General features: G+C 39.2%; 1 pseudogene; it reads right to left on the reverse strand.

Moving 5' to 3' along the window:
• Window positions 1-1,778: 1,778 nt before the first annotated feature.
• LOC148094396 (U6 spliceosomal RNA) lies at window positions 1,779-1,876 on the reverse strand (annotated as a pseudogene).
• Window positions 1,877-21,965: the final 20,089 nt, after the last annotated feature.

The raw sequence follows: 21,965 nt of genomic DNA on the forward strand, positions 1-21,965 counted from the left end.
AAATGTGAGGAATTTATGTCCGCATAAACATTTTAGTTCATTTCTGTTTGTTTCTGAAAGTATTATATATTCACATATCAGCAAATGTATGTGAAATGATTTATTTGTATGAATTGATGATTAAATTTACATCTTTCTGCACTTGGAAATATATATGTAATGAGATATCACCTCACTTCTGCTAGGATGGCTTTTATCAAAGACAAGAGATAGCAAGCATTGGTGAGAAAGTGCAGGAAAGACAACCATGTGCACTGCTTCTGGGAATGTAAATTGGTACAGACACTATGGAAACCAGTACAAAAGTTCCTCAAATAATTAAAAATATAGCTATCTTATGATCCAGCAATCCCACTTCTGTGTATTTATCCAAAGGAAATAAAATCAGTATCTCAACAAGATATCTGCACCCCCATGTTCATTGCAGCACTACTATTCACAACCACCAAGACATGGAAGCAACCTACGTGTCCCTTGATGGATAAATGGACAAAGAAAATAGGATATATATATCATATATATAATGGGATATATATAATATATAATAATATTCCAGTGTGTGTGTGTATGTGTGTATATATTCATATTATTTAGCTATAAAAAGAAGAACATCTTGCCATTTGCAACAGCATGAATTAATCTGAAGGAGATTATGCTACTTGAAATAAACCAGACACAGAAAAAAAAAATACTGTATGATCTCACTTATATGTGGAATATAAAATGGTCAAACTCATAGAAGCAGAGAGTAGCGTGGTGGTCGCCAGGGGCTGGGGGAAAGAGGAAATGGGAGATGTTGGTCAGCTACACAGGATGAAAATTTTTTAAAGATCTAATGTACAGCATGGTGACTATAGTTAACAATGTCTATCATATACTTGAAATTTGCTAGGAGAGTAGATCTTAGTGATCTCATCGCAAAAATATAAAAGAAGATAACTACATGAGGTGTTGGATGTGTTAATTAGCTTGATTTTGGTAACCATTTCACAATATATACAAATATCAAGCATCACCTGGCCCACTTTAAATATATTCAATTTTTATTTGTAGATTATACCTCAATAAAGCTGGGGTGAAACAAACAAACAAACAAACAAAAACAGGCTTGTGATTTATGATCTTGAAGGAGTAATTCATTACCCCAGGCCCTCAGGATCCTTTATTGGTAAAGGGATTTTAATATCTAACTCATGTTGTCATTGCAAAAATTTAAACGAGATCCTATGTATCAGGGCATCCCAACCTCAGCGTTGACAGTTAGGCTAGATAATCCTATGTTTTAGGGGCTGTCCTGTGCATTGTAGGACATTTAGCAGCATCTCTAGCCTCTGCCCATTAGAGTAACACTCTCCCCAGCTGGTATGACCAAAAATGAATCCAGACAATGCCAAATCCCCTGGTAGGGAGGGGGGAGGTTGCGCCTGGTTGAGAACAACTCCTATATATGGTCTTTTGTAAAACCATAAAGCATTGCCCAATTATTTATTATATATTATTATTTTAATATTAAAACTCATTCTTTATTTTTTCTATTACAGTTTACATTTAATATTATTTTGTATTAGTTTCAGATGTACAGCATAGTGGTGAGACAATCATATGCTCTATTACAAAGTGTTCCTGCTGATATTTCCAGTACCCAATGGGTACCTTATATAGTTATTACAATATTATTGACTGTATTTCCTATGCTGTACTTTACATCCCCATGACTGTTGTGTAACCTCTAATCTGTACTTCTCAATCCCTTCACCTTTCTCACCCAGTACCCCAACAAAACTATGGAACGCGTCACAAATGGGTATGTCATCCTTGCTCAGGAGCCATGCTAATCTTCTCTGTAGCATTCCAATACATGCTGCCAAGCAAGCACCAGTTGTTAATTATTTTTAAAAGGCAATTATTTTAAAATAACCACTTTCAAATCTTGACTGGTTGTACTAATATATATATAGAAGAGCAGTGGCACCAAAAATGTAAAAGCCACTGAGATTCCCTATGGAAATGTACAGTGGTTGTTGTGTGGCATGCAGAAGTCCTGGTTGTTTTATGCTTCTAACAGTTTGAGCACACAGCAACCATTTTTAAAGAAGGCAGTCACGTGGTCCCCAAGCAAATCAGGAGAGAAACGGTGACCAAATGCACAGGGCTCTTTCCATTTTTGACTGTGTAGCCTGGAGACTGTGTCCCCTTCGAGTGCTGGGATGATTTCTTCATCTTTGTATGCTCTGTATCTGTCTTGGTCCATTTGGGACACTATAACACAGACTGGGTGGCTTAAACCACAGACATTTCTTTCTCACAGTTCTGGAAGCTGGAAGTCCAAGGCCAAGGTGCCGGCAGATTCGGCGTCAGGTGAGAGCCCACTTCCTGGTTCATAGATGACTATGTTTTTGCTGAGTCCTCACATGGAGAAAGGGGTAAGGCAGCTCTCTGGGGCCTCTTATAAGGATGCTAATCCCCTCATGACCTCATCACCTCCAAAGGCCCCACTCCCTAACACCATCACATTGGGGGCTTAGGATTTCAACATATGAATTTCTGATGGGAGGGCACAAATATTCAGTCCATAACATCTGACACATGCCTGACACATGAAATCTATTTAATAAATTATAAATTTGCATCAAACAGTAGTTCTCAAGCTTGCCTGGCATATTGCAATTACCCAGACATCTTAAAGTATATTTACTGACACATGAGCCCTACCCCTCAGAGATTCTGGTGTGGCGTATGTTCTGGATATTTTCAGCTCCACTCATGATTCAAATATGTGGTCAATATGTGACCTAATGTGGTCTATTATGTGAGAACCACTGGCATAGAAAGAACATAATACAGGTGTTGCTCTGCTGCACAGATGAACCTAATCCACAGGCTGGTTCCTGTCAGGGAAGCTGCTTTTCACTTGTCCAGTGTTTATTCAGGCCCTGGGTGGTTCGTTCCAACCAGTCCTATCTCATTTCATCATCTTTCAGCAGGTACAGGCTCCAGTGCACACTTCCTCTTCGTTTTAAATTCTCCTGAATGCATTTCTGTGTCCTTGGCCTTCTCTCAAGAGTCAGAGGCCACTCAGCCTCACATCAGATGTACTTCCTGCAGAAGTTCCAGAACCTTCATATAAAGAGGAAAGCGTATGGCCAGTGTGCTCAAAATAAGAGTGATGGCGAAGCAGCCTCAATTCGTAGGCTTGGTAAAAGGTTAAACTATCAGGTAACTCACACGTGTTGCAAAGTTAACAATTACACGTGTGACTCTCGTGCGGAACAGCTTGGGCAATTTCACTCATGTCAGAAACGGGAATTTGGGCCTTTGAGGACTTTCTCACATCCCTCACGGCACATCAGTGATCAGCTCTCTCCTCTACCTGCGTGTAGAGCTCTCTCTAACCCTCTTGGAGGTGGTAGGAGGAGAAGACAGAAAATAGAAATTTGTAGAAGGAAAAGGAGAGAAAATAAAGGGTTCAACTCCTTGGCTTTGATTCTGCTGGGATGCCACGTGCAGGGGCACAAGGAAGGAGCACTTAGGCGAACTGCTGTCTGAGACCTTCGCTCGGTCCTGCGCCTCAGGCAGCTGCCATTTCAGGAGCGTGAACACAGGCCGGCTTTGTGCTAATTTTGCTCAAAGTGCTAATTTTGTGCCTGTTTCTTTTCCTGTTGATCTTTTGTGGCATTAAGGAGCCCACATAACAGTAACTATTCACTATGCCCTTAAAGAAAAAGTTGAAAGCAAAACTAAGATCTTCCTAGTTTCTTTTTTTCCTTCTGGTATTTGGATGAACTTTTCTCCCTTTATTTTATTTTATTTTATTTTATTTTATTTTTTATTTTATTTTCCATCACCATTTATCTCCCTATACCCTCCTCCACCTCCACCCCTCCACAACCCCCACAATCACCATTCCTAGTTTCTTATATGCTACTCTGCAGACAAGGGGCAGTTAATATTTATGCTCTTAGTTTAGTGAAAGTTCTCAGCACATATCAGTTATTAACTGACTTTTTCAAACATCAGATTATTTAACATTGGGTGATAAATAACCTGAATAGAGGCATTCGCTTATGCTTTTCACATATGTAAATGTAGGGCCTGCTTTGCATGTGTCTATTTGAATTAGTGCATTCCAGAAAAAGCGGAAGCAAAATAGAAATAATTTTCTCAAATTGTGTCAAAGTTATTTCTCAATTGCTTGGGGAAGGATCTTTTTCATCCCTTATGCTTTTATGAATATATTGTTGGGTTTAGTCAAGTTCGAGAAGAGCAGGCATGTGTGAGTGGGTTTGTAAAAATTTTGCCCAGCACAGAGATCTTTGTTTAACCCATTGGCAAGATAGCGATCAGACACCGCATTCTTGGTGAAAGGCCCCTTTTCCTGAGAGCGTGCATTCAAGAAGAAAACAAAACCTGAATTGCTATTCATAAAGCAGAATTTGAAAGACAGATGGAAGGAGTAGGTTCCATGGGAAAGGAAAGAGGGAAAGAAAGGGAAGGGGTGACTTGCCAAAGCAAAGCTGGCCGTCGCTTAGAGTCCTTTCAAAAATGCCAGGAACCTTGGGAGTCAAACACTTTCCTCTCCCGGGAGGAGCCGAGGGGCAGACGACAGTTCAATAACCGGAAACGCACTTCTCCAAGGCAGGGCCCCGCTTGGAAAGCACTGCAAGCCTTAGCTAAAGGCCTCTCTCCTTTAGTGACTCGATCGTGGGATAGGTGAGGGGCACATAAAAACCATAAGTGGAGGGGTTCTTGATCGGGACTTTGTGAACCTCTAGAAGGTTCATGAATGAGTTCGAGGTGATCTCTGAAAACCTCCAAATTTATGCTACAGCTAAACTGAGAGTTCAGGATTCTATGCCAAATTGGTCATAGTTAGACGACATCTCCATAGGACAACCATTGTTGTGGGTGCACACTTTATTCTTTGCGAATGCATAGTTAGTTGACCACAGAAAGTACTTTCTTGAGATATCTAATCTTTCTTGATGTTTTAAAGTACCAGATAATGTTACAAGTAGAGGTAGTAAAGTAACACATTTTGTAAATGTCTTTTTGTTAAAATCCATAAAAAGACTGCCTTTTAGAAATAGAATGGCCAAACGGCCTCTTTAAGAACGCATGTTGCATTGTGCTCTGGATAAGAGGGATGTAGAGAGGGCTCTATACCAATGTGTCCATCGTAAGACAAGACTACCCACTGTCCCTTAGGTCTGCGTTTTGTTTTGTCTTTTTGCTGTGCATACAATGTGTATCATGGGCAAACAAGTCCTGATTTTTACAGCATCTAGTCTTCCTAGATGTTAAAGAGGTTGTCAGTGCTTGACAAAAGTAGATTTAGTAAGCTATTTTGTACATTTTTTTAAAAGACTGTCCTCTAAAAAATTATTTGTGGAAATTATTAAAATTCTCTCTGGGCATTGCAGATGCACATAGGTGCCCACTGGGTCGACAGCAGACCGAAGGGGGAGGGTTCTAGGCCAGAACAATCCTATCTAGAAGACACTTTCAGGATGCAGCCTTTGTTTCATTACATGTACAGTATACAGTTTGTTCCGTGCTATTATGGGCCTTATCTTAGGTCTTTATCTGAATATCGAGTCTTTTTAGATATTTAGAATTGCACAACCTGTGTTAGGAATGCAAAATAACACTCTTTAGTTTGTTTGGTTTTGGGGTGTGTGTTTTGGTCAATTCACTTGGCTTGATTATCCTTTGAGGATGAATTGTTCAACTTAATCTCTTGGAACAGTATACTGACTGTTACGTGGGGGGGGGGTTATGCCCTTGAGTTTTTACACAAATTCAGACCTTCTAACCACTGTTCTATGTGTACATTTTAGTTAACATTAGTGTCTATTTAAAAAACAAGTTCTAAGTGCCCGTAGTATATTCAAAGCAGAGGTAGTAAAAGAACCCCTTTATAAAAATATCCTTTTGTTAGCTTATAGGAAGGACTTTTGTTAATGCACCCCTTGAATGGAGTCTTTTTATTATAATTAATAGAAAAGAAGCACCTTAGACATGGAATTGCTAAGTCAGTTTTGAGCAGTATGTATCAGGACTTGTTCATTGGGTTGGTGGCAGAGGGGCAGAAGGAAGGTCAAGGAAGGAATCGTACAGATGTGTGCATATTTACAGCTTGAGGCTAACCACTCGTGTGTGTATGCATCTATCTTGGTTGCGCTATACAAATACACTGTTAAACAGTCGGTGGTAACATACCTTCTTGCTAATGTTTTAATAGGATGATCTGATGATTCCCTAAGAAGCATTATACTTATTGTACTCTCTTGCTTTATATCTCACTTTAAATTGATCATTACGCGTAGGCAGTATTTTTTTTTTAACCCTCACCCAAGGATATTTTTTCCATTGTTTTTCAGAGAGAGTGGAAGGGGGAGAGAGAGGGAGAGAGAGAGAGAGAGAGAAACATCTATGTGAGAGAGACACGTCAATTGGCTGCCTCCTGAACATGCCCCAGCTGGGGCGGAGCCAAAGTACATGTCCTTGGCCAGAATCGAACCCCGGACCCTTCAGTCCTAGGGCCAATGCTCTACCCACTGAGCAAAACTGGCTAGGGCAGGGAGGCAGTATTTTAATTTAACTGTCAAATTCTTTATTCAGAGTCCTGCTGCCATTTTTGTCTTTTAAGAAATTTTTGTTTCCATGAAACTCAGGATTACACTTTTTCCTGATTGAGTTGTAGTGTAGTCTTGGTTATCAAATACTCATGGCTTTGCCTGGACTCACACTCCTCTTTCCAGAAGGTCAGTGGCCAAGGTGTCCCTGCGTATCACCATGCTACCCTTACACGAGGTCTCTTCCCTTCTCCGGCATATATCAAACCTCTCCTTGTACTTTCTGGAAGGATTTATCATCCTGCAGGTCACAGAGTAACTGGAAAACCTTATTCAATGTGCACATGAAGAGTGACCTCGCAGGGGAGTCACACTGAGGTCCCTGGTATCACACCCTAAAGTACTGGAAATCCAGTTTCCACATACATATACACACACACACGCACACACTATTGGATTTGGGACTTTGGCAAATATCCATGATGTGTGAAAAAACATGATTCATACTATGATTCATACTGTGAGATCTTAACTACACAAAATGTGTTCAATTGTGTATATATGGACACACAGACCTTAGAAAGGTAAGGTCAAATGTAAACTGCCTGTGATTATGGATGATCTGTGTTTTTTCTTCTTTGTGTTCTTAATTTTCAATAATGCACATATCATTCATTTTTTAAACTTTACAATATTTTAAAATTATATGCTGAAGCTTTTATGTATATGTGTATGTATATGTATAGGTACATGTGCATATTTGTAGGAAGAAGATTCATTTTTATAGACTTGAAGAAGAAGTTGTGAACCCCCAAATTAAGATTCAACTGGTGCTTTATCAATGTCCTTCCCCTCTTTTCTTTTCTGTGGTAGAATATATAAGGTAAAATTTACCATTTTTACCATTTTTAAGTCTACAGTTCAGTGGCATTAAATACAATCACATTGTTCTGCAACTATCAGCACCACCCATCTTCAGAACTTTTTCATCTTCCCTACTGAAACTTTCTACCAATTAAACACTAACTACCCATTTTAACCCCACCCAACCCCTGACAACTACCACTCCACTTTCTGTCTCCGTAATTACCTAAAACAAGTGGAATCATACAACATTTGTCTTTTTCACTCAGCATAATGTCCTCAAATTCATCCATGTTACAGCATTTGTCAGAATTTTATTCCTTTTTAAATTTAAACAATATTCCATTGTTTGTCCACTTTGGATTATCCATATACTTACTGCATTTTGTTTATCCATTCTTCTGTCAGTGGACATTTGGTTTGGGCTTATAATGTGAATAACGCTGCTGCGAACATGGGTGTACAAGTATCTATTTGGGTCTCTGCTTTCAATTCTTTCAGGTATATACCTAGAAGTGGAATTTCTGAATAAATTTATGTTAAATTTTTTTAGGAACTACAATACGGTTTTCCACAGCATCTACAGGGTGTCCTCCAAAAAATGTATACACACTTTAACAGTTGATAGCTCAATTGATGTTTCTTTCATTTCAGATTTAACCCATTGGAATATATAATTATGCAAAGTGTGTATACAGTTTTGGGGACATTATTTTGCATTTGCATCAGCAATGCACAAGGGTTCCAATTTCTCCACATCTTCACCACAACCTGTTGTTTTCTGATTTTTTTGATAATAGTCACCCAAATGGGTATGAAGTAGTATTAATGTTCCATCTATTGTATTGGAGAGTCAAGAAGTTAACAATCCTTGCCTCAAACCCTCACCTGTCCTAGTGTGCAACTTGAAGCAAGTTTCTCTATCTCCATGTGAAATTATTTTCTCTTTTCTAAAAGAGGAAGTTTAAATTATTTAAATAGCAAATACATATAGGGTGCAAAACATTGGGCTAATTCCTGCAAGATTAGAAGTGGGGAAAGGGGTGTAAAGATGGACAAGATAGAAGACTTGCTTTCAAAGGAGCTCACAGTCTGCTGCAGACACTGGCCTGGAATCAAGTGAGATGAGGGGAGAAGATCAAGAAAGTGCTGAGCTGGGCTTGTTGAGTGAATTCCAAACTGGAGAATTGGTGTCGTAGTGTCATTCTGAATGCCAGCACAATGGGTGTCAGCAAGCCTTCCTCAGATCCAGGCCAGAGAGCAAATACCCTGCCCCTCACTGGGGAATGACATCTACACGGGCTCAGTTTCCCCTCTTCGGCTCCGTGCTCTGCATAATCACCTTGACAATCTGATTTTAGTTCTAGAAGACACCAAATGTAAAGAAACTTGGCTGTTGGTGTCTAAAAAGTGCACTGCAAAAGTTTTAGATGATTCCCAAAAGGTAACTTTTTGAAGTTATTATTTTTCAATCAACAGAAGGGTTGAAGTTATAGTGCCTGTCCCACAAGAATATCAGAGTAGATTTGAAGAAAGCCGTAACACCAAATAATTTTTTTTAAATGTACTTTTCGCCATTTTTTCAGATGTCATTATGAGAAACCTCTGAATGATTCCTGGGCAGATCATTTCAGTCATGGCGCCACCTGCATCTTTTGCGACCCATGTAATGAATTCCTCTCTATAGCGTTGCTCTTTCTTTCTTTCTTCTTCCCTTTCTTTTTTCCTTTCTTTGTATTAGTCACTAGGCTTACATGTATTCATAAACATTACCTTGAAGAGTCCTCACAACAATGAAATTCAAGTGTTATTGCAGTTATTTTTACAGTTTGGGAAACTGAGACATTAAATAACTTTCCCAGGGTCCCACAGCAGAACTAGAATTCAAACACAGGACTGAAAGAGCCCAAGATCCATGATCACTCCATTTTATCAGTTTGTTTTTAATTTATTTTTTAAAATCATTGTTTAAAAAAAAAAGTAATGCCTTTGAGAGGCTATTAAAAGTTAACTTTAAAGCTGATGGGGAAAAAGAGAATAAAACTTGAAAAATATAAGTTAAATCAAGAAGACAGCATTTTTTATAGCCCTAAGCAAAAGATAGAGGAAAATAGAATTGAACAAGTATTAAATGTTAATTTCCCCAAGACTCTTCTTGAGGTATTATAAAAATTGATCATGGTCCCTAAAGGTCATAGTATAATTAATTGGAGAAAAAAAGTCAGGAAGAGGAGGAGCAGTCAGCAAAGAGAATGAAAAGGAGCAGGGTAGACACCTTGGATGCAGCAGGGGCATAAAATAGAATTGCTATGTGGAGCTTAGCTCTTGTTTAAAGTATGCAACTTATTGTGAAGCCAGTCAGTGTAGGGTGTGAGTTTCTCTGACAATATTCAGTAGCTCAGTTCAAGTACAAAGGAAGTAGATCATTGGAGTCAACCAGGTTGGAATTTTGCCAGATGAGTGCAAAGGACAGAAGATAAACTCTTAATATATAGTCACTGACCTGAGCAAGCACGGCCTCCACAAGGTGTTCTGGTTGGTTTGTTTTTTCCTTGAGGGAAATAAAAACAAATTAGTTACTATAAATACAGAGATATTATAGAATATAACAGAGAGGAAGAAAGTGTGTCAGGTCATTTACCAGGGGTAACAACTCATCAAAAGGAGTTGTTTTTGTCCATTTGTTCTCTAACAAATCCCAAGCATCTAGAACATGCAAGGGGCTCAATAAATATTTGCCGAAAGACTTTGTCCTGTGAATATCTATCAAGCACCTAATGAGCTAGATAGACACCATACTAGGATGTGGGGAAATGTGGGTTTCAACTGGCAAAGGCCAGGCTGTAGGCAATGCCTGCAGCACATGGAGGCAGGCTTGGAAATTTTCCCTTGGCCTCCAAACCTTTGCCAGTCTGGTTCATGTCTGTGCGTAACACATTCCCATTTCACTGCAAAGCTGGAGCTCTGAGAAGTGGCCCCAGTCCACAACCCCAGGGGGAGATTGCCTGCTGGGAATAATATTTTTCCCCTTTACACAAACTGTCAGTGGCTTCCCACATGCTTTTCTTCAGGCCCCTGACCTGTAAGGCTCCTGGGATTTTCCACAGTGTAGTAAATGACATCAGTCACTACAGAGCCACAGTAGGCAAGTCATAGTGGTCAGGGGCAAGCATGGAATGAGTGTCTGTCTCAGGTCAAAGCATCACAGTGATTGTTGGTGGGAATGTGGCCAGCCGAGGTCTGCCAGCAGAAGCTGAAGCACAGTTTTCAGAGACGGGCAGGAGAACTCATGTCCTTCTGACTTGCTATTCATGTCTGAGCTTCCAAGAGAATAAACTGTCAGCAAATTGGGTTGTCCTCAGATCTCAAATGCGACAACTATTTAATCTCTTGCTAAACATCAGCCCCCTTGGTGCAATGGAAAAAACAAATTTATGTTCACACAAAAATTTTACACAAATGTTCATAGGAAAACCCAGGTACCTTAGGACAATCAAATAGTAGTGCTACTTGAAGTCCTGCAAGAACAAAAGGCAAACCCATACCTGGAACAAGTGTCTATTCCTATTAGAACAAACCTCTGGCCCTTCTATGACAGAATGGGCCCCATGTAGTAAACTGGCCATTGAGTGTCCAGTTGGCTTCCTCAAGGTATAATCCTTATCAAGGGCTCAGCATTGGTCTCTGTTGCTGGCAGGTAGAACATTTAGCAGTCGCTGAGGCTACATCAGCCTTGGTAAGAGGGAGTCCATAATTATGGGTCCATCATAGCATTCATCTCTCCCACCATGGCCACCCTGGTCATGTGCCAATTGCAGCAGCACAGTTGTGTCAACTGGCCAAGTTGTTAATGTTCCCTGGTGGGTGTTAACATGATAAAACTACCTTCACATTTCATTCCACTCCTGTATGTCCATCTTCACCTCTCTACCTCAAACGTCCTGATCCCTAGTCTTCTAGTCGCTCTCCTTGATTAGCTAGCCAAGCCATTTGCCACTTTGAGTCAACAAATATTTTAACTTCCAGTCATTTCTCCTTCTGCACAAAGTAGGCAAACAGGTTCAACATCCAAAGTTTTGCTCATCTGGTGATTTTTGCCTCACTAAGTATTGTCTTTTAAGACCACTCCTAACTGGCTATAGAATAGCTACAGGCCATTTTTGGCTTGCACCTACATCCCGAGCTGATACGTCCATAAACCAAGCTCAAAGATTTTCCTCCTCCATGTTGCTATTAAGTCCATGGACTTCTCTCAAATCCTGTTAATTAGCCCATGAGGCCATCTTTTCTATTCTAGAAGGCCAACTCTCTGTCAGCATCCCATCTTCATCATCAAAACTGTCAAAATCTGTCACAGATCTGAGATTTTTTTCCCTTCAAAGCTAACAAGTTAGCCTGACACAGTTGTATAGATTCTAGCGCAAAATTTTGGGTCAGTGACAAATGACAGTTTATTACCCACAGCAATAGCAGCTGCCAGAGTGTCAGCATTTCTACTCATTCCCCAAACCTTAGTTCTCATGAGGCTACAAAGTGAGTGCCAAGTAGTGTGTGAATGTGCACTGGGTTGTATTACAGGAGATGAGTCCTGAGCTAAGGGAACTCAATTATCATACAATAGACAGTAAGACTACCTGACCATCACTCCAGAGGAAGATACTATCTTTATTCTACTGGACAGTAAACAACCTGGCCTTTGCCCCAGAAGGAGACACTATTTCTGTCTCCAGGCTGCTTACTGCACAAATATCCTCAAAAAAGATAATCTGAAACAAAAGATGAATGCCATTGCTCATAAGACATGTAGAAATGTGAGAGATCCATAAAGTATTGTCTCCCAACATAACCTGGCAGATATACATATGTATATATGGATATTCACTAAACCACTCTTTGTAACAATAATAAAAGATCACAAACAACATAAATGACAATCAATAGAGAGCTTATTAGATATATTACTGTACATACAGACAATGGAATGGAATGCTATGCAGTCACTAAAAATAAAAATAGCTCTATTTGTGCACATATGGAATGATCCATAATAACTAAAAAAAGCAAATAGCAAGATATAAAGAAAGATGCAGAGTAAACTATCTTTATATACAAAATTAAGAAGGTATTTTATGGATATTTTCATGTACATAAAATATCTCTGAAAAGATACATAAAAAACTAATAACTGTGGTTTTTGTTGTTAATCCTTACCTGAGGATATTTTTTCCATTGATTTTTAGATAGAGTGGAAGGAAGGGAGGGAGGGGGAATAAGAGAGAGAGGGAGAGAGAAACATCTATGTGAGAGAGGCACATCGATTGGTTGCTTCCCACATGCACCCCTACCGGGGCTGGGGGAAAAACCTGAAACCCAGGTACGTGCCCTTGACCAGGAATTGAACCCGAGACCCTTCAATGCCTGGGCCGACACTCTACCACTGAGCCACACTGACCAGGGCAAAACTAATAACTGTAGTTGCATCTGGGGAAAGAAACTCAGAGACAGGATTTGGAGGGAGGCTTATTTTATATTATAAGCTCTTTTGTACATTTATAATTTTTAAACATATGCCTATATTAACTGTTCAAAATTACTATAGTATCTTTTTTAACTGGAATTTTAAATCTTCTGAGGGCCCTACATTATGGATGGAGCATTGGAATGAATGACTTTTTGTTTAGGACAATACCTTGATGGACTGTTTTGATTGAAAAAAGTAAAATCCCTGTCCTAGCTTGTTTGGCTCAGTGGTTAGAGTGTCGGCCTTCAGACTGAAGGGTCCTGGGTTCGATTCTAGCCAAAAGCATGTATCTCTGTTACAGCCTCAATCCCCAGCCCCTGTCAGGGCACGTTCGGGAGGCAACCAATCAATGGAAAAGCAATGGTAAAAATATCCTCAAGCCCGGCTGGGCGTGGCTCAGTGGTTGAGCGTCGACCTAGGATCCAGGCGATTGGGGCTCGATTCCTGGTCAGGGCACATGCCCGGGCTGCGGGCTCAATCCCCAGTTGGGGGCGTGCAGGAGGCGGCTGATCAATGACTCTCTCATCATTGATGTTTCTCTCTCTCTCTCTCCCTCTCTTTTCCTCTCTCTGAAATCAATAAAAATATATTTAAAAATCTATATATCCTCGGGTAAGGATTAAAAAAATAAATAAAATCCCCTAATGGGATGGCTTTAAAGAAAAGATGGCTCTGCATGCCTGGCCGGCATGGCTGGACCTATAAACCAGGAGGTCATGGTTCGATTCCTGGTAAGGGCACTAGGGTTTGATCCCCAGTAGGGGCCTTGCAGGAGGCAGCCAGTAATGACTCTCATCACTGATGTTTCTATCTCTCTCTCCTTCTCTCTGAAATCAATAAAAACTTTTTTTTTCCAAAAAAAGATGGCTCTGTACAATAAAGCAACATAAATTTTTTATTTTTCTAGTGAGAATTGAAAGCTTTCAGGGAGAGCTCTTGAACTGACAAAAAAAAATAAGAGTTCAGGGTCATGCGATAAGACAATAATGGTATCTAAGTAAAAAGATTGCCAGTGGGGAATATCCCTGTGGGGTGCTGAAGCTCTCTAGTGTTGAGCTTTATGTCATTTCTTTTTCTGTGTTCTGCTATAATCCATTCTGTTATTCTGAAATATTAACATTATAGTCTATTATATATAATTATATAGAGAGAGTCCGTTATTTATAAATATGTAAAGTCTATAATATATACACAACTTTGTATTGATGGCTCTCTGTAAAATGGACTTTATTCTTGAAGTATCAGATTTACCAAATCTATCATTATTAATACTAGGAAACAAGTTAAATGACACCTCAAAGAATAATCAGACAGATCTAGAATGTGGAACATTCTGTAAGACAGTTGGCCTGGTATCTTCAAAATGTTACTATCACTGGAAAAAAAATAGTAGGGAGACTATTCTGACATAAAAGCCATTAGAGACACAAAAACACAATTCAATGCTATGTATGTATTTGTGGGATGAGTGGAAAAATTTAAATATAGCTGCATCTTAGAAGATATTAAAGAATTCATCATTGTTTTGGATGACATCATGGTTTTGTAGGTGTGTAGGATGATGTCAGCATTTTAGGGGATGGATGTAAAGTAGTTAGGAGGGAAGTGTCATGTGTCTAAATACTCTATACATTTGTAGACAAGGCAAGTATGACAATATAGTAACAATTATTGACTTTGAGGTACACGAGATGTGATTATATTATTCTTTCAACTTTTTAGCATGTTTGAAAATTTTCACAATAAATAGCTGGAGATCAAGTTCAAGCAGGATTTCAGTGCAAGGGGCTGTAGAGGACACTGAGCACTAACCACTTCAGGAATCTGGGTGAGCTCTTGAAACGTTCTTCTGAATATTTTTTAAATGGGTGCCCCAAGAAAGACTTCGTTCAGTTAATACTTTGTAAGCATCTACTACATTTCAGTACTCTGTTTGCAGCGGTAAATAGGAAAGCAGACACTGAGCACTGATAAAGTTTCCAGTTGGTGAACATCTGGGTTTTATACACATTCCCCAAAGGCATTCACTATTAGAGGCTGGCAGTCTATCCCTGGCCTCCATTGTTTAAGAATCTGACACGGTTTGGGCAGTTTGCACCAAGCCCCCAGAGATTTGTCCTTAAGTAAGTCAGTCAAGGCAATTCCGTCTCCCTTTAACACTGACTGTCCCAGGATGGGCAGGTGAGCCAGGTCTGGCTAATTCAATGTAAGACAAAGTCTGTTGGGAGCTTCCTTTCCTCCTTAGTAACAGGGGAACAATATAAGGGAAAGTCCCTTGCCCCAGGCTCTTTCCTTTCTGCTGGACATAATGCTTTGAGCTGTGGCATCTGTCATTAACTGAAACAGGAGACATCGCCAAAACTCAAAGATTGCGGAGTAGAAAGAAGGAAGAACCTGGTCCCTCATCGCTTCACTGGGGCAGGAACCAACCCTGGAACCCCCTACCTCCATATCAGACTTCTTATATGATAGTAACAAGCCCATATGAACCCCCTGAGTCAGGCGGTCTGTTGATTGCAGCTTATCAACTCTTTTTTTTTTTTTTTTAAATATTACAGATGTCCCTTTTTCTCCCCAATGACCCGTTCCACCTTGTCCCATCCCTCTCCCCAGTCCCTCTCTCCACCATTGTCTATGTCCTTGGGTTGTGCATATATGCATATAAATTCTTTAGTTACTCTCTCCCCCTCCACCTACCCACTCTCCTCCATCCCTCTGACATTCGTCAGTCTCATCATGCTTCCATGTTATTGAATCTATTCTGTTCATCAGTTTATTAAGTTCTATAGATTCCACATATAAGTGAGATCATGTGATGTTTGTCTTTCATTGCCTGGCTTATTTCACTTAGCATAATTTTCTCTAGGTCCATCCATACTGTCCCAAAGGGTATGAGATTCTTCTTCTTTACAGCTACATAGTATTCCATGGTGTAAATGTCCCACAGATTTTTTATCCACTCATCTCCTGATGGGCACCTGGGCTGTTTCCAGATCTTAGCTATTGTAAACTGTGCTGCTATGAACATCGGGGTACATATATTCTTTCTGATGAATGTTTCAGGATTCTTAGGATACATTCCTAGGAGTGGAATCACTGGGTCAAAAGGCAGCTCCATTTCTAATTTTTTGAGGAACCTCCATACTGTTTTCCATAGTGGTTGCACCAGTCTGCATTCCCACCAGCAGTGCACCAGGGTTCCCGTTTCTCCAAACCCTCGCCAGCACATGTCGTTTCTTGATTTATGGATGATAGCCATTCTGACAGGTGTGAAGTGATACCTCATTGTGGTTTTAATTTGCATCTCTCTGATGATTAGTGACATTGAGCATTTTCTCATGTGTCTCTTGGCCATCCGTATGTCCTCTCTGGGGAAGTGTCTGTTCAGGTCCTTTGCCCATTTCTTAATTGGGTTTTTTGTCTTCCTCTTGCTGAGTAATATGAGTTCTTTGTACACTTTGGAAATTAGCCCCTTATCAGATACATCCTTGACAAATATGTTTTCCCAGACCGTGGGGTTCCTTTGTATTTTGAGGCTGTTTTCTTTTGCTGTGCAGAAGCTTTTTCGTTTGATGTAGTCCCATATGTTTATTTTTTGTTTCTCTTGCCCTAGGATATGTATCAGTGAAAAGTCGACTACGTGGGATATCTGTAACTTTACTGCCTATGTTTTCTTCCAGGATTTTTATGGTTTTGTGACTTACATTTAAGTCTTTTATCCATTTTGAGTTTATTTTTGTGTATGGTGAAAGTTGGTGGTCTAGTTTCATTTTTTTGCATGTATCTGTCCACTTTTCCCAGCACCACTTATTGAAGAGACTGTCTTTACTCCGTTGGATACTCTTGCCTCCTTTGTCAAATATTAACTGACCATAATGGCATGGGTCTATTTCTGCAGGTCTCTGTTCTGTTCCATTGATCTATATGCCTATTGTTGTACCAATACCAGGCCGTTTTGATTACTGTGGCTTTGTAATACAGTTTGAAGTCTGGTAATGTGATCCCTCCCACTCTGTTCTTTTTTCTCAAGATGGTTGCAGCTATTTGGGATCTTTTTTGGTTCCATATAAATTTTCGAAATGTTTGCTCTAGGTCTGTGAAATATGTTGTTGGTATTTTAATAGGAATTGCATTGAATTTATAAATTGCTTTGGGTAGTATGGACATTTTAATGATATTAATTCTTCCAATCCATGAGCATGGTATCTTCTTCCACTTGTTTAAATCTTCCTCTATTTCTTCAGTGTCATGTAGTTTTCCAAGTACAGGCCTTTTATATCCTTGGTTAAGTTTATTCCTAGGTATCTTATTTTTTTAGTTGCAATGGTAAATGGTATTGCTTTTTTAGTTTCTCTCTCTGAAACTTCATTGTTGGTGTATAAGAATGCCATTGATTTCTGGATGTTGATTTTGTATCCAGCTATCTTGCCAAATTTGTTTATCAAATCTAATAGTACTTTGATGGAGTCTTTAGGGGTTTCTATGTACAATATCATGTCATCTGCAAATAATGACAGTTTTACTTCCTCCTTCCCAATTTGGATACCTTTTATGTTTTCTTCCTGTCTGATGGCTATGGCGAAGACTTCCAGTACTATGTTGAATAAGAGTGGTGAAAGTGGACATCCCTGTCTTGTTCTTGTTTTTAATGGAAATGGTTTTAGTTTTTGCCCATTGAGTATGATGTTGGCTGTAGGTCTGTCATATATGGCCTTTATTATGTTGAGGTCTGATCCCTCTATTCCCACTTTGCTGAGAGTTTTTATCAGAAATGGGTGTTGGATTTTGTCAAATGCTTTTTCTGCATCTGTTGATATGATCATATGATTTTTGTCCTTCATTTTGTTTATGTCATGTATCACATTTATTGATTTGCGGATGTTGTACCAGCCTTGCATCCCCGGAATGAATCCCACTTGGTCATGATGTATGATCTTTTTAATGTATTGCTGGATCCGGTTTGTTAGTATTTTAGTGAGGATTTTAGCATCTATGTTCATCAGGGATATTGGCCTATAAGTTCCTTTCTTTGTAGCATATTTATCTGGTTTTGGGATTAGGATGATGCTGGCCTCATAAAAAGAGTTTGGGAGTTTTCCCTCCTCTTGAATTTTCTGGAATAGTTTGAATAGAATAGGTGTTAGTTCTTCTTTGAATGTTTGGTAAAACTCTCCTGTAAATCCTTCTGGTCCAGGACTTTTGTTTGCTGGGAGTTTTTTGATTACTGCTTCAATTTTATTAGTTGTTATTGGCTTATTCAGGTTTTCTGCCTCTTCTTGATTCAGCTTTGAAAGGTTGTATGCTTCTAGGAATTTGTCCATTTCCCCCATGTTGTCCAATTTGTTGGCATATAGTTGCTCATAATATTTTCTTACAATCCTTTGTATTTCTGTTGGGTCAGTTGTTATATCGCCTCTTTCATTTCTGATTTTACTTATTTGGGTCCTCTCTCTTTGTTTCTTAGTGAGTCTGGCTAAAGGTGCATCAATCTTATTTACCTTTTCAAAGAACCAGCTTGTGGTTTCATTGATTTTTTGTATTATTTTTTTAGTCTCTATGTCATTAATTTCTGCTCTGATTTTGATTATTTCCTTCCTTCTGCTTCCTCGGGGCTTTTCTTGCTGTTCTCGTTCTAGTTCTTTTAGTTGTTGTGTTAGATGATTCATTAGATCTTTTTCTTGTTTCTTAAGATAGGCCTGTAATGCTATGAATTTTCCTCTCAGGACTGCTTTTGCCGTGTCCCATAGGTTTGGGGTTGTTGTCTGTTCATTTTTGTTACTGTCCATGAAGTTTTTTATTTCTTCCTTGATCTCATTGGTAACCTATTCATTGTTTAATAACATGCTATTTAGCTTCCATGTGTTTGAATATTTTTGAGTTTTTTTATAGTGGTTGATTTCTAGTTTCATGACATTGTGATCCAAGAAGATGCTTGATATGATTTCAATCTTATATTTGTAGAGACTTGCCTTGTGCCCTAACATGTGGTCTATTTTTGAGAATGTTCCATGTGCACTTGAGAAGAATGTGTATTCTGCTGCTTTGGAGTGAAATGTTCTGTAAATGTCAATTAAATCCATTAGGTCTAGTGATTCATTTAAGGTCTGCGTTTCCCTGTTGATTTTTTGTCTTGATGACCTGTCCAATGCTGACAGTGGGGTGTTAAATTCCCTCACTATGATTGTGTTGCTGTCAATCTCCCCTTTAAAGTCCCCCAAGAAATCTTTTATATATTTAGGTGCTCCTATATTGGGTGCATAAATGTTTATAAGGGTTATTTCCTCCTGTTGGATTGATCCCTTTAGTAATATGTAGTGACCATCTTTGTCTCTTGTTATGGTCTTTATTTTGAACTCTGTTTTGTCAGAAATAAGGATTGCTACTCCAGCTTTCTTTTCCTTCCCATTTGCATGGAATATTTTACTCCATCCCTTCACTTTTAACCTGTGTGAGTCTTTTGCTCTCAGGTGGGTCTCTTGTAGACAGCATATATTTGGGTCCTGTTTTCTTATCCATTCAGCTACCCTTTGTCTTTTGATTGGACCATTTATTCCATTTACATTTAAGGTTACTACTGATATCAACTTATTTAATTATCAACTTATTTAATGCCATTTTTCCCCTTTATGCTGATGTACCTTTCTCTCACTATTCCTTCTTTTTCTTAAAGCAGTCTTTTTAGCATTTCTTGCAATGCTGGTTTCGTGGTACTGAACTCCTTTAGCCTTTTTTTGTCTGGGAAGCTTTTTATTTCACCTTCAATTTTCAATGATAGCCTTGCTGGATAAAGCAATCTTTGTTACATGTTCTTGCTTTTCATTACTTGGAGAACTTCATGCCACTCCCTTCTGGCCTGAAGAGTCTCTGTTGAGAAATCAGCTGTCACCCTTATGGGGGTTCCCTTGTAGGTAAATTACCTTTATGAAGGAGTTATCCACTTTAAACAAGTTGTATTTACTAATAACATTAATTAACTTAAAGATGCATATACGCGTATTCTATGTAATCACAATGAGAATTCTCATTTTCAGGCATAATAAAAAGTGAGTCCAAACATCAAACTTTAAAAGGGTAACATAATAGTGACTAAATACTGGTGTCAGAAAGTATAAGCAAATTCTGTAGAGGTCTGTGCCCATTATTTATGGATAGTATATGGAAGGACTAGCCTCCAAGGACCATCTTCTTTTGACTCTGAAAGGGGTGTTAGCTTCCGATGAGCTGAGGTCTGTGCTCTGAGAGGAGGCTCCAGCCCCACTGAGTTGGCAGGCCTAGCACATCTCCCAAGCAATGTCAGTCCATGCTGATTACATGGTGTGCTGATTACTCACATCTGGGACTCGGGTTGATTAGGCTCACTGAGTTTTGCTCTTTTTCCCATTTCTAATCATTCTCTTTCCTCAGTCTTCTCTTCTCTGTTGTCACTGAATTTCACTTTTGTCTGTAGTCAAATTGATGGTTCTCTAAAGTTTCATTAACACTTTGATTTCTTTGAGCTCTTTCCCCAAGGTTCTGCTACCTTTGCCCTTTCTAAAATGTTTGGAACTTTGAATGAGTGAATAAAGATTCAGAAATGCATATAATTCTATATTCACTCAATGTCTCCGGTCAGCTTATTGTTTGTAAATCAACAAGTATGATTTTCATTGCATCTCTGAATGTTCACTTCTTCATGAGATTAGCTAGAATGATCAAAGGAAAACTAATTAGAAAACACACTTCAGTGTGATCTTTCTCTGTCTCTTTCTTATTTACAAAACCTTTGACCTCAAAAGGCCCTGTGATGGCTGAGGTGAGACCTTTGATAGCAAGTAGAGATATTTTGCAGAGTTTGAAACTCAAGTTCAGTGCCCAAAGGACTGCAGTTCCTACTTCCATTTCATTTTACAACCTGCTAAAAACTCTCCAGGCATCCTTGTCCTCTGCAGCAGTGACTTTCAAGCTAGGTTCTTGAAATCCTAGGTTTCCTTGAAGTGGCTTCAATGGTCCCTGCCTGAAACCCAGGCGAGAAGTGGAGGGGCAGCTTTCTCCCAGGCAGAAGAGCTGGCAGAGGCAATTGCTCCTTTGGTGAGTCCTCCCCACACAGAGCCAGCAGGCAGGTGATATATTTGAATCACCAGCAGCTTATCAACTCTTAACCTTTGATAAAGCGATTTCACTTTCGAGACTGTATCTTAAGGATATGATTAAGCATTTGCTCAGTGATTCATCTATGATTATAAACAGCATAGGCGATGTTCTTCACAGGTAAAATAAATTTAAAACACTTAAATATTCATTAATAGAATGTGGGTTAAATAAATTATAATGTAATCATACAGAGCAACACTAGGGAGCTATTAAATATAATACTGTAGAGAGTATGTAATACCATGGAAAGACTTTGATGATGCATCATTATGTGGGGAAAACTGGTCATACAACAGGGTGTATATTATGGTTCCCTTTGTGTAGAATACACATATATGCCCAGAAACACAGAGAGAGACAAATAAAAGATATCAACCGAAGTCCTAGTGGCAATTATCTGTGGGTGATGGGATTTTCAACCTTTTTCTTATCTTATTTCCACCTATTATATATTCTAATTTTTCTACAGTGAACATATGCTTCTTTCCATATATTTTCCATACAGCCTAGAGAGATGTTGGACCACAGTAAGTATTTAACTAATACAAAGTTAATGAAAAGGGGTTGCTGGGGAGGTCATTCTGCCCTTTTTCCTTTTAGGTTATTTCTGTTACTCCACTCACAAACTACTTAAACTCACCCCAAGTTTAAGTTCTCAAAAAAGAGTGACTGTGCCTCACCCAGATGTTTAGGCACTCTATTCAATTTCATGAAGTCTGGATTGCAGGACCCCACTCCTCTCTACTCTCACCCCACCTGTTACACCTTAGGGAAGGGCTGTGTGTGACAAGGGGGGAGGTAGGGTATTAAGCTGTTGAGCTCAAGGGACAGAAAAAAAATTACATGAAGAATATAGCCATCAAGCCAAGCCTTAT

The sequence above is a fragment of the Miniopterus natalensis genome, chromosome 1 (genome assembly GCF_054644295.1).
Source record: "Miniopterus natalensis isolate mMinNat1 chromosome 1, mMinNat1.hap1, whole genome shotgun sequence".
Classification (NCBI taxonomy): Eukaryota; Metazoa; Chordata; class Mammalia; order Chiroptera; family Miniopteridae; genus Miniopterus; species Miniopterus natalensis.